Here is an 8,159-nt window from a genome sequence, read left to right as displayed (position 1 = left end):
TTGGTAATCTGTATTAACATATTGTGGGGATTTGCTATGGTAGACAGGCTAGCGGACGCAGTACGCAACCACAAAGTCTTTAACAGTTCAGTGTTTTATTCACACATAGGGAAAAACAAAAAGTAACGGTTTGTAGTCTTGGTGTTTGTTCACACTATAAAAAGTCCACAGAACAAAAGCCTTCACCTGGTCAGCAGTTTTTCCACCCGCAGTCCACAGCAGACTTTAGGGCCTGTTTCCCAGCAGGCGTCTCTCAGCCCTTTAGCACGGCACAAGTTCTCAGTTCTAAAACACACAGAGACTGACAGCGCTCCACTTTACAAAGGAGTCGTTATACATCTGAAGCAAAGGGGGGGGGGGGGGGGGGCAATAATTCAGCATATCTGGAATATACTTCTAATGGCAGCCCATCCGGGCATTTAATAGCATCCAATACTTCTTGTGTCGTTAGGGGGCATTCTATAGTTTGAATCGCCTCCGAGGAGAGTCTGGGATAATCCAGCCCCTGGAGATAGTCAGAGACTTCAGCTGCAGTATACTCCACGCTAGCTTTGTATAGTTCCTGGTAAAATTCCCCAAACCTTTGAGCTATTGCTGCCGTTCCAACATCAGAGCACCATCTCTAGCTTTTATGCGCAGCACTGCAGGGGAAGCCTGATTCTGGTGAACGATATGTGCCAACAGCTTGCTAGATTGATTGCCAAATTCAAAGTAAGACTGTTTGACAAAGAACAACTTACGATGGGCTTTTTCATTTAGAAGGGTAAGATACTGGTGACCTGTCTTCAACCATACATCTCTATTTGAAATCGAGGGGTCCACTATATACATCCTCTCTAACCGAGCACATTCTGTAGCTAATTCCTCCTCTTGTTTAGCTGAGGACCGCATGATGAAGAAGAGGGACGACCTCAGACAGCCCCTCAATTACGCTTTCAAAGTCTCCCACACCAAAGACCCATCATCATGGGTATTATGTTCAGATAAGAATATTGACAACTGGTCCTGGATACGGTCTGATGGCGAAAATATCATAAGCCAAAATGGATGGATTCTTATAGAGTGTACCTGCCCTCTAACATTGGCCAATATTGTCAATTATATAGGGTTGCGATAAGAGACTCCCCAGGTGCCATACACCACCTGATAAGGAAGTGAACACGTAGTTGGGTTACCAAAAACATAATCGATGTGGGACAGGGAATTATGGCATTATGGCTAGCTGACTGGCATGAGTATGATCTGTCATCTGGATATTTCAGGCGCCACTTATCCATCCACCCCACCTCCTCCATCAGCCTAGACAGGGGTGACCCATACGCGGGACGTCACGCAGCTGTTCATTTCCATGAAATCTATCTAATATGGGGTTAAGGGTCATATTATAGTCCCCCACACATAGTACCTTAGCTGATGGGTAGGATGCAGCAAAGCAGATCGCCTGATGCAGTACTTGAAGAGAGGAAGGTGGAGGTATGTACCCCCCGCAACATCTATCTGAAGTTTCTCAACCTCCCATCATAAGGACTTATGTACCAATATGGAGACCCCTCAAGACAAGTTGACCATTGGACCCAGGGTTTGCGCAATCTCTTAGTAATCTCTGGGATTAAGTGGGTCTCTTGCAAACATAAAACATGAGGGTTAAATTGTCTAATCGCAGAGAATACCATGGCGCATTTACTAACACTCCCGAGGCCTCTGATATTCCAGGACATTATACGTATATCCGCCATTGTGGTAATGTAATAAAGACATATAACTCCCGCTCCTCTAAATTAAGTGCTAGCATCCAGTAGTATACAGATGTAGCAGGGTTAGTACTCCAGCTCTTAACTAAAAAATTTTAACTCATCGCGTTATCTTGAGACAAAAGCCATTGAAAAGCAATTGAAGGTGTTTGCTTAGATTAGATAACACAACTCAGAAATGTCAGAAAACAGGAGTGTTAATTCTACTCCATCCGTAACTTAAAATACCTCATGTAACATTGTAAAACGTAGGTAGGCATGCTATAATAGTACATAACCAGTGAAAACCATATATGTAAAGGAAACTTGCCTAGAATCATCTAGCGGTCAAGTCTAACACCAAGTGTCCCGACCTAAATATGTGAGTATCAGGGCACCAAGTGGTAGACTTATCGTGGCAAAACAGTAAACGGGTGTGCTAATGGTTATCATAACCAGTCGCACTAAACGGACTTAGATGTTACATTAGAGAACTGATACCCTAACTTCTAAACAGTGTGGAACTCGCACAGAAAACAAGTTTGTGGACCTAGAGTACCCCTTATAGGGAAGTATATCTGCAGTAAAGGACACCCCAGACATGCTGCAGGCACCTCCATGAAGTGTCTAATACGATCATCAACATATTGCTAAAGAGTCGCCATGGAGCAGTGAGGGTGAAGCAGGTGGGACGTGGGGGGAAAAGGAAGAGGATAGGAGGAGATGGAAAAAGAGGAGAAAAGGAGATGGAATTTAGCAATCAGGAAAGTATATAGCCATAGGGTAGATACAAGAGCAAATCAGACAGTGAGCTACAGAGAAGAAGCAGAAAACCTGAGATTAGTGTCAATCCCCATAGCACGATGCAATAACTTTAAAGGTCCAAGAAGGATGATCATCTTGGGGCTCTTGCCGGTCGAGATTTGCCCTCCAGCCAGGTAGCAACTTCCGCAGGTGTGTTGAAAAATCTGCTGGTCTCTATCCACTACCTTCAGCCTAGCCGGATAGGCCATAGAGTATGGCAAATTGAGGTCACAAAGACGCTTCTTCACTGCTGTGAATGTCGCTCTGCGCTTCTGTAGTTACGCTTAAAAGTCCGGAAAAAGCATAATCGTCGCGTTTTCAAATCTCAGCTCCTGTATGCAGCAAACCAGTTGTAGTATGATATCCCTGTCAGCAGAGGTCAGCAATCTGGCCAGCAGTCATCTCGGAGGGGCCCCTGGTGGTAGCGGCTTGGCGGGGACCCTATGCGCTCTTTCAATTATAAATGCGGAGGAGAAAATGGCGTCCGGGAATTAAGAAAGCAGCCACGCGGTCACAAATTTACATAGGTTGTTACCCTCTGCTCTGTCAGGGAGCTCCACAATGCACAAATTATTGCGCCGTGTGTGATTCTCGTAGTCGTCACACTTTTGTTGCCAATAGTCGACTTTCTTCTCCAGGTCAGCGATACGAGCCAGGATAGGGGTTAGTTGATCCTCCACATCAGAGACCCGGGTCTCCACCTCCATAATGCGTTCGCGCATATTCTGCATATCATGCATCAGGAGACCGATATCAACCTTCACCTCCTCCATCTTTCCAGAGAGTGAGGAAAGACAAGTCACTATGGCTTGGAGCAATTGGTCTGTCACCTGTTTAAGTGAAGGCTCCGTGTCAGACGTGGGATCCTCACTGGGAGTGGGTGAAGCGCTCCGGGAGGACACAAGAAGTGCGCGCGGCTCGATGCCCGCGCCATCTTGGAAATCCGGACGGGCAAACTCTTTAAGTTTTTCCGCTGCCGACAGCAATTTATTCCGTGCCATCTTCGAACTTCAGGGTATTCCCGGTCCTCTCCCTGCCGTGGAGGAAATGTTTGCGGTTGGTAAGTCCAGGATAAGAGCGAAGTTAGGGTAGTAGCACCGGAGCTCAACTATGCACGTCCGTTCATCTTGAACGCAGGCCACACACCCCGGCAGCCGCTTCTTTTGCCTCAGACAGAGGGGACGAAACTGCTTCCCCTAGAAACCCTGGTCATGGGCTGTCTTCAGTACCGGTTTCCCTATCTTTCCATGGTTTGAGCAGATTCACATGGTACACCTGCTTCGGCTTTTGCCTCCCTTCCGGACCCGCATCTGCCGATTATATACCCTACTCTGGGCTCGTTGCGCTGCCTCCATATGCTCTCTAACTAAAGGTAAAACTGCTTCTATCCGTCCTTGCATCTGGGTGATGTACTCAACCACACTTTTGTGCGGTGTGGGTTGTTGTTCCCTTGCCTCTTTGGTCACGTCAACAGACCGCGAGGGTGTCTGCCGTATAGCAGTTCGAAGGGCGAGAACCCAGTAGAGGCCTGGGCACCTCTCGCACTGCGGACTAGTGTTGATCACGAATATTCGAATTTTTTTCGCGAATATAGGTACTTCGAAAATTCGCGAAAATTTCGAAAATAGTTATATATATTCGTAATTTCGAATATTCTAATTATTTTTTATTTTTTTATCAGTACACATGATCCCTCACTGCTTCTAGCTTGTGGGCCAATAAGAAGGCTGCAATATACTTGACTTTAGGAGTAGTAGTGTTTGCGAATTTTGCTCTATATTAGTTTTTTTTGAATATTCGCTATATTGCTATATATTCTTGTTTTAGAATATTACGAATATTCGAAAAAACTAAGTTATAGCAATTTAGAGAATAGTCTAAAAAATCGAATAGAGCAATTTAGCTAATATAGTGCTATAATCTTCTTTGTCTATTGGGATGCTCTAGCGGGTCAATGCATCCAGCGTCCTCCGCGTGGTTTTTCTTGGAGGTCCCTGTGTTGTCAGTGAAGTGTGACAAATGATTGGTAGAACAGAAGCTTCTTCCCTCTGCTGCTCCACCAATCAGCTAACGCAGTGCAGCAGTGCAGAGGAGAAGCAGGAGAATCCCTCTCCCCTCTCCTCCATTTTACATGTGGGCTGCACTATCTTGGGGTCACCCCTCCAGGTAACCAGTCCCTGCTAAAAGATAGGAATTATAAAATAATTAAATTGAATCTTTGGTGCTCTGGACTAATTGCCTATTAGGAAATATTTCCCTACTGGCAACACTCTTGCTACTGCTCCCGGGCCCTGCTCCTCCTTGCCCTGCTTCCCAAATAGCTATGCCACTGCTTAGAGTAGCCCTAGAGAGAAGGGGCCCTAGAGAGCTACACGATTTTCTCCCCCCACATCCCTCCTATGGCCAATTCTTACAACTGCCCTGCTAAGAAGTGCCCCTGGAAAACTGTCCAATTAACCTATTCTCCCCACCGTGAGACTAACCATTCAGATCCTCCAAGTAGGAAGGGATGCTGAACAACTGTCCTATTAACACCCACTCTAGACCAATCGCTAGGATTCCCTAGTTAAAAAGTGGTAATGGACAATTGCCAAATTAAACCCCCACCTCCGAGACCAAACCATAGTATCCCCTGAGGATGAAGTGGCCCTGGAAAATAAACCCCCCCAGACCAATCCTTGGGATCCCTCCATTAAAAAGTGGCCATAGACATTTGCCTAATTAACACTGTAGACCACGGGTGTCAAACACAAGGCCCGCGGGCTGAATCCGGCCCGCCAGACCTCGTCATGTCGCCCGCGCAGCCGCCGCCGATATGCGGCAGGCGAGCGAGCTGGCGGCGGCGGCTGGGCACAGGGAGATAAGCGCGCCATTGTGGAAGCGCTCATCTCCAGTCATCTGTATCGCCGTCCTCAGACTGCGATACAGATGCCTGCCTGTGCTGCGGTAGGGGAGGGAGAGGCGTGTCCCTTTCCCTTCCTCTGATAGGCTGCCGGCCTAGTGCCTACAGCCTATCAGAGGCCGGAGCAGGCGGTGCGATGACATCATCGCACTGCCTGAGCTATACAGCGTGGGACACAGGCCAGAAGAGGCCTGCATCGCATCACTGACATGGAGGTAAGTATGTGTTTTTTTTTATTATTTTTATTATGTACAATACTTTTACTGGCGGGGGCTGTTATTACTGGCAAAGGGGGGGCTGTTTGTTATTACTGGCAAAGGGGGGGCTGTTATTACTGGCGGGGGCTGTTATTACTGGCAAAGGGGGGGCTGTTTGTTATTACTGGCAAAGGGGGGGGCTGTTATTACTGGCGGGGGCTGTTATTACTGGCAAAGGGGGGGCTGTTATTACTGGCAAAGGGGGGGCTGTTATTACTGGCGGGGGCTGTTATTACTGGGCGCTGTTATTACTGGCAAAGGGGGGGCTGTTATTACTGGCAAAGGGGGGCTGTTATTACTGGCAAAGAGGGGGCTGTTATTACTGGCGGGGGCTGTTATTACTGGCAAAGGGGGGGCTGTTTGTTACTGGCAAAGGGGGGGCTGTTATTACTGGCGGGGGCTGTTATTACTGGCGGGGGCTGTTATTACTGGCACAGAGGGGCTGTCATTACTGACACAGAGGGGCTCTTATTACTGGGGGCTGTTATTACTGACACAGAGGGGCTCTTATTACTGGGAGCTGTTATTACTGGCACAGTGGGGCTGTTATTACTGGCGGGGGCTGTTATTACTGGCAAAGGGGGGGGCTGTTATTACTGGCGGGGGCTGTTATTACTGGGGGCTGTTATTACTGGCAAAGGGGGGGCTGTTATTACTGGCAAAGGGGGGGCTGTTATTACTGGCAAAGAGGGGGCTGTTATTACTCGCGGGGGCTGTTATTACTGGCAAAGGGGGGGCTGTATGTTATTACTTGCAAAGGGGGGGCTGTTTGTTACTGGCAAAGGGGGGGCTGTTATTACTGGCAAAGGGGGCTGTTATTACTGGCACAGAGGGGCTGTTATTACTGACACAGAGGGGCTCTTATTACTGGGGGCTGTTATTACTGACACAGAGGGGCTCTTATTACTGGGAGCTGTTATTACTGGCACAGTGGGGCTGTTATTACTGGGGGCTGTTATTACTGGCACACAGGGGCTGTTATTACTGACACAGAGGGGCTCTTATTACTGGGGGCTGTTATTACTGGCACAGAGAGGCTGTTATTACTGGGGGCTGTTATTACTGGGGGCTGCTATTACTGGCAAAGGGGGGGGGGCTGTTATTACTGGCAAAGGGGGGGCTGTTATTACTGGCAAAGGGGGCTGTTATTACTGGGGGCTGTTATTACTGGCACAGAGGGGTTGTTATTACTGGGGGCTGTTATTACTGGGGGCTGCTATTACTGGCAAAGGGGGGGCTGTTATTACTGGCAAAGGGGGGGCTGTTATTACTGGCAAAGCGGGCTGTTATTACTGGCAAAGGGGGGTGTTATTACTGGCACAGAGGGGCTGTTATTACTGGGGGCTGTTATTACTGGGGGCTGCTATTATCTCCAAATACTTATTATGAAATCTTTCTCATTAGGATAAAACACCTCATCAGCTCCACCAAGCCCCCGTCCAAAGTGTGGAAGTGGCGTCCGAGATCCCCAAGGGCCAAGCCAAGTAACTGTAAGTTTTCCGGCCCTTTGAGGGTGACCAAACTGCTGATGCTGCCCCCGATGAATTTGAGTTTGACACCCCTGCTGTAGACAGACCCCAACCATTAGTATCCCTAAGCAAGAACTGCTCTTCGACTATTGCTCAATTAAACCTTCCCCCAGAAAAGCTTTTATAATACTCTTAGAAATAAGATGCCCTCGACAATTTTGCTGTCCAACCCACAGAGCACCAGACAAACCTTTAGGATCTCACTAGTCAGATATATCCTTGGATAACTGCCCAATTAAGAGCACCGCCTCCCCCCCTAACACCAAGAAACCTTGTTACCTATAAACTGATAACGTGTTTAATGTTTAAAGAACATGTTTATTAAAATATACTTTTTAAATTGATTTTGATGTAACTTCTTGTCTGCGATATTTCGATGTTTAGCTGCGTGTCTCTGTGTAGATATGGTGGCGTATCAGATGTTCTCCCGATTTCAATGCATCATCCCAGGTAGGACATTATAAAACTCTGTTAGCTGCTGTTGTCCGTGATCTAGAAAACAATGGACAATAATTTTTAGTTTACAAAAATTCCAGGATGTATTAATAAATAAATAAATACAATAAGAAATCTTTGCACCTTATTTTGGGAATCACTGTTTGGGGGCGCTGACATCTCCCATTATACAGTCACCATCCTTATCAAATTGGTAATCTCCATCAATATCAGCCATTTCAATATCGTCGGGGTACTGCCGTTCCCCGACCTCCATTGGTTCATTTGTTTCCTCGTTTGCATTTGTCATCTCGATGTCTTCTGCATATTGTCTTCCCTCTACCTCCATATCCACTATTTCGTCCATTTCCACTCGTCTTCTCTTGAGCGGGACAACCTCTTCCACTTTGAATCTCTTGATCAGAATCAACTCCACTTCTCCTATCTCTACTCGGCACCGCTTGCGTGAGCACATGGTGAGCCAGACGAAGACTGACGCAGG

This window comes from Bufo bufo, chromosome 3, assembly GCF_905171765.1.
Source record: "Bufo bufo chromosome 3, aBufBuf1.1, whole genome shotgun sequence".
Classification (NCBI taxonomy): domain Eukaryota; kingdom Metazoa; phylum Chordata; class Amphibia; order Anura; family Bufonidae; genus Bufo; species Bufo bufo.
Note: the sequence above shows the minus strand (reverse complement) of the source record.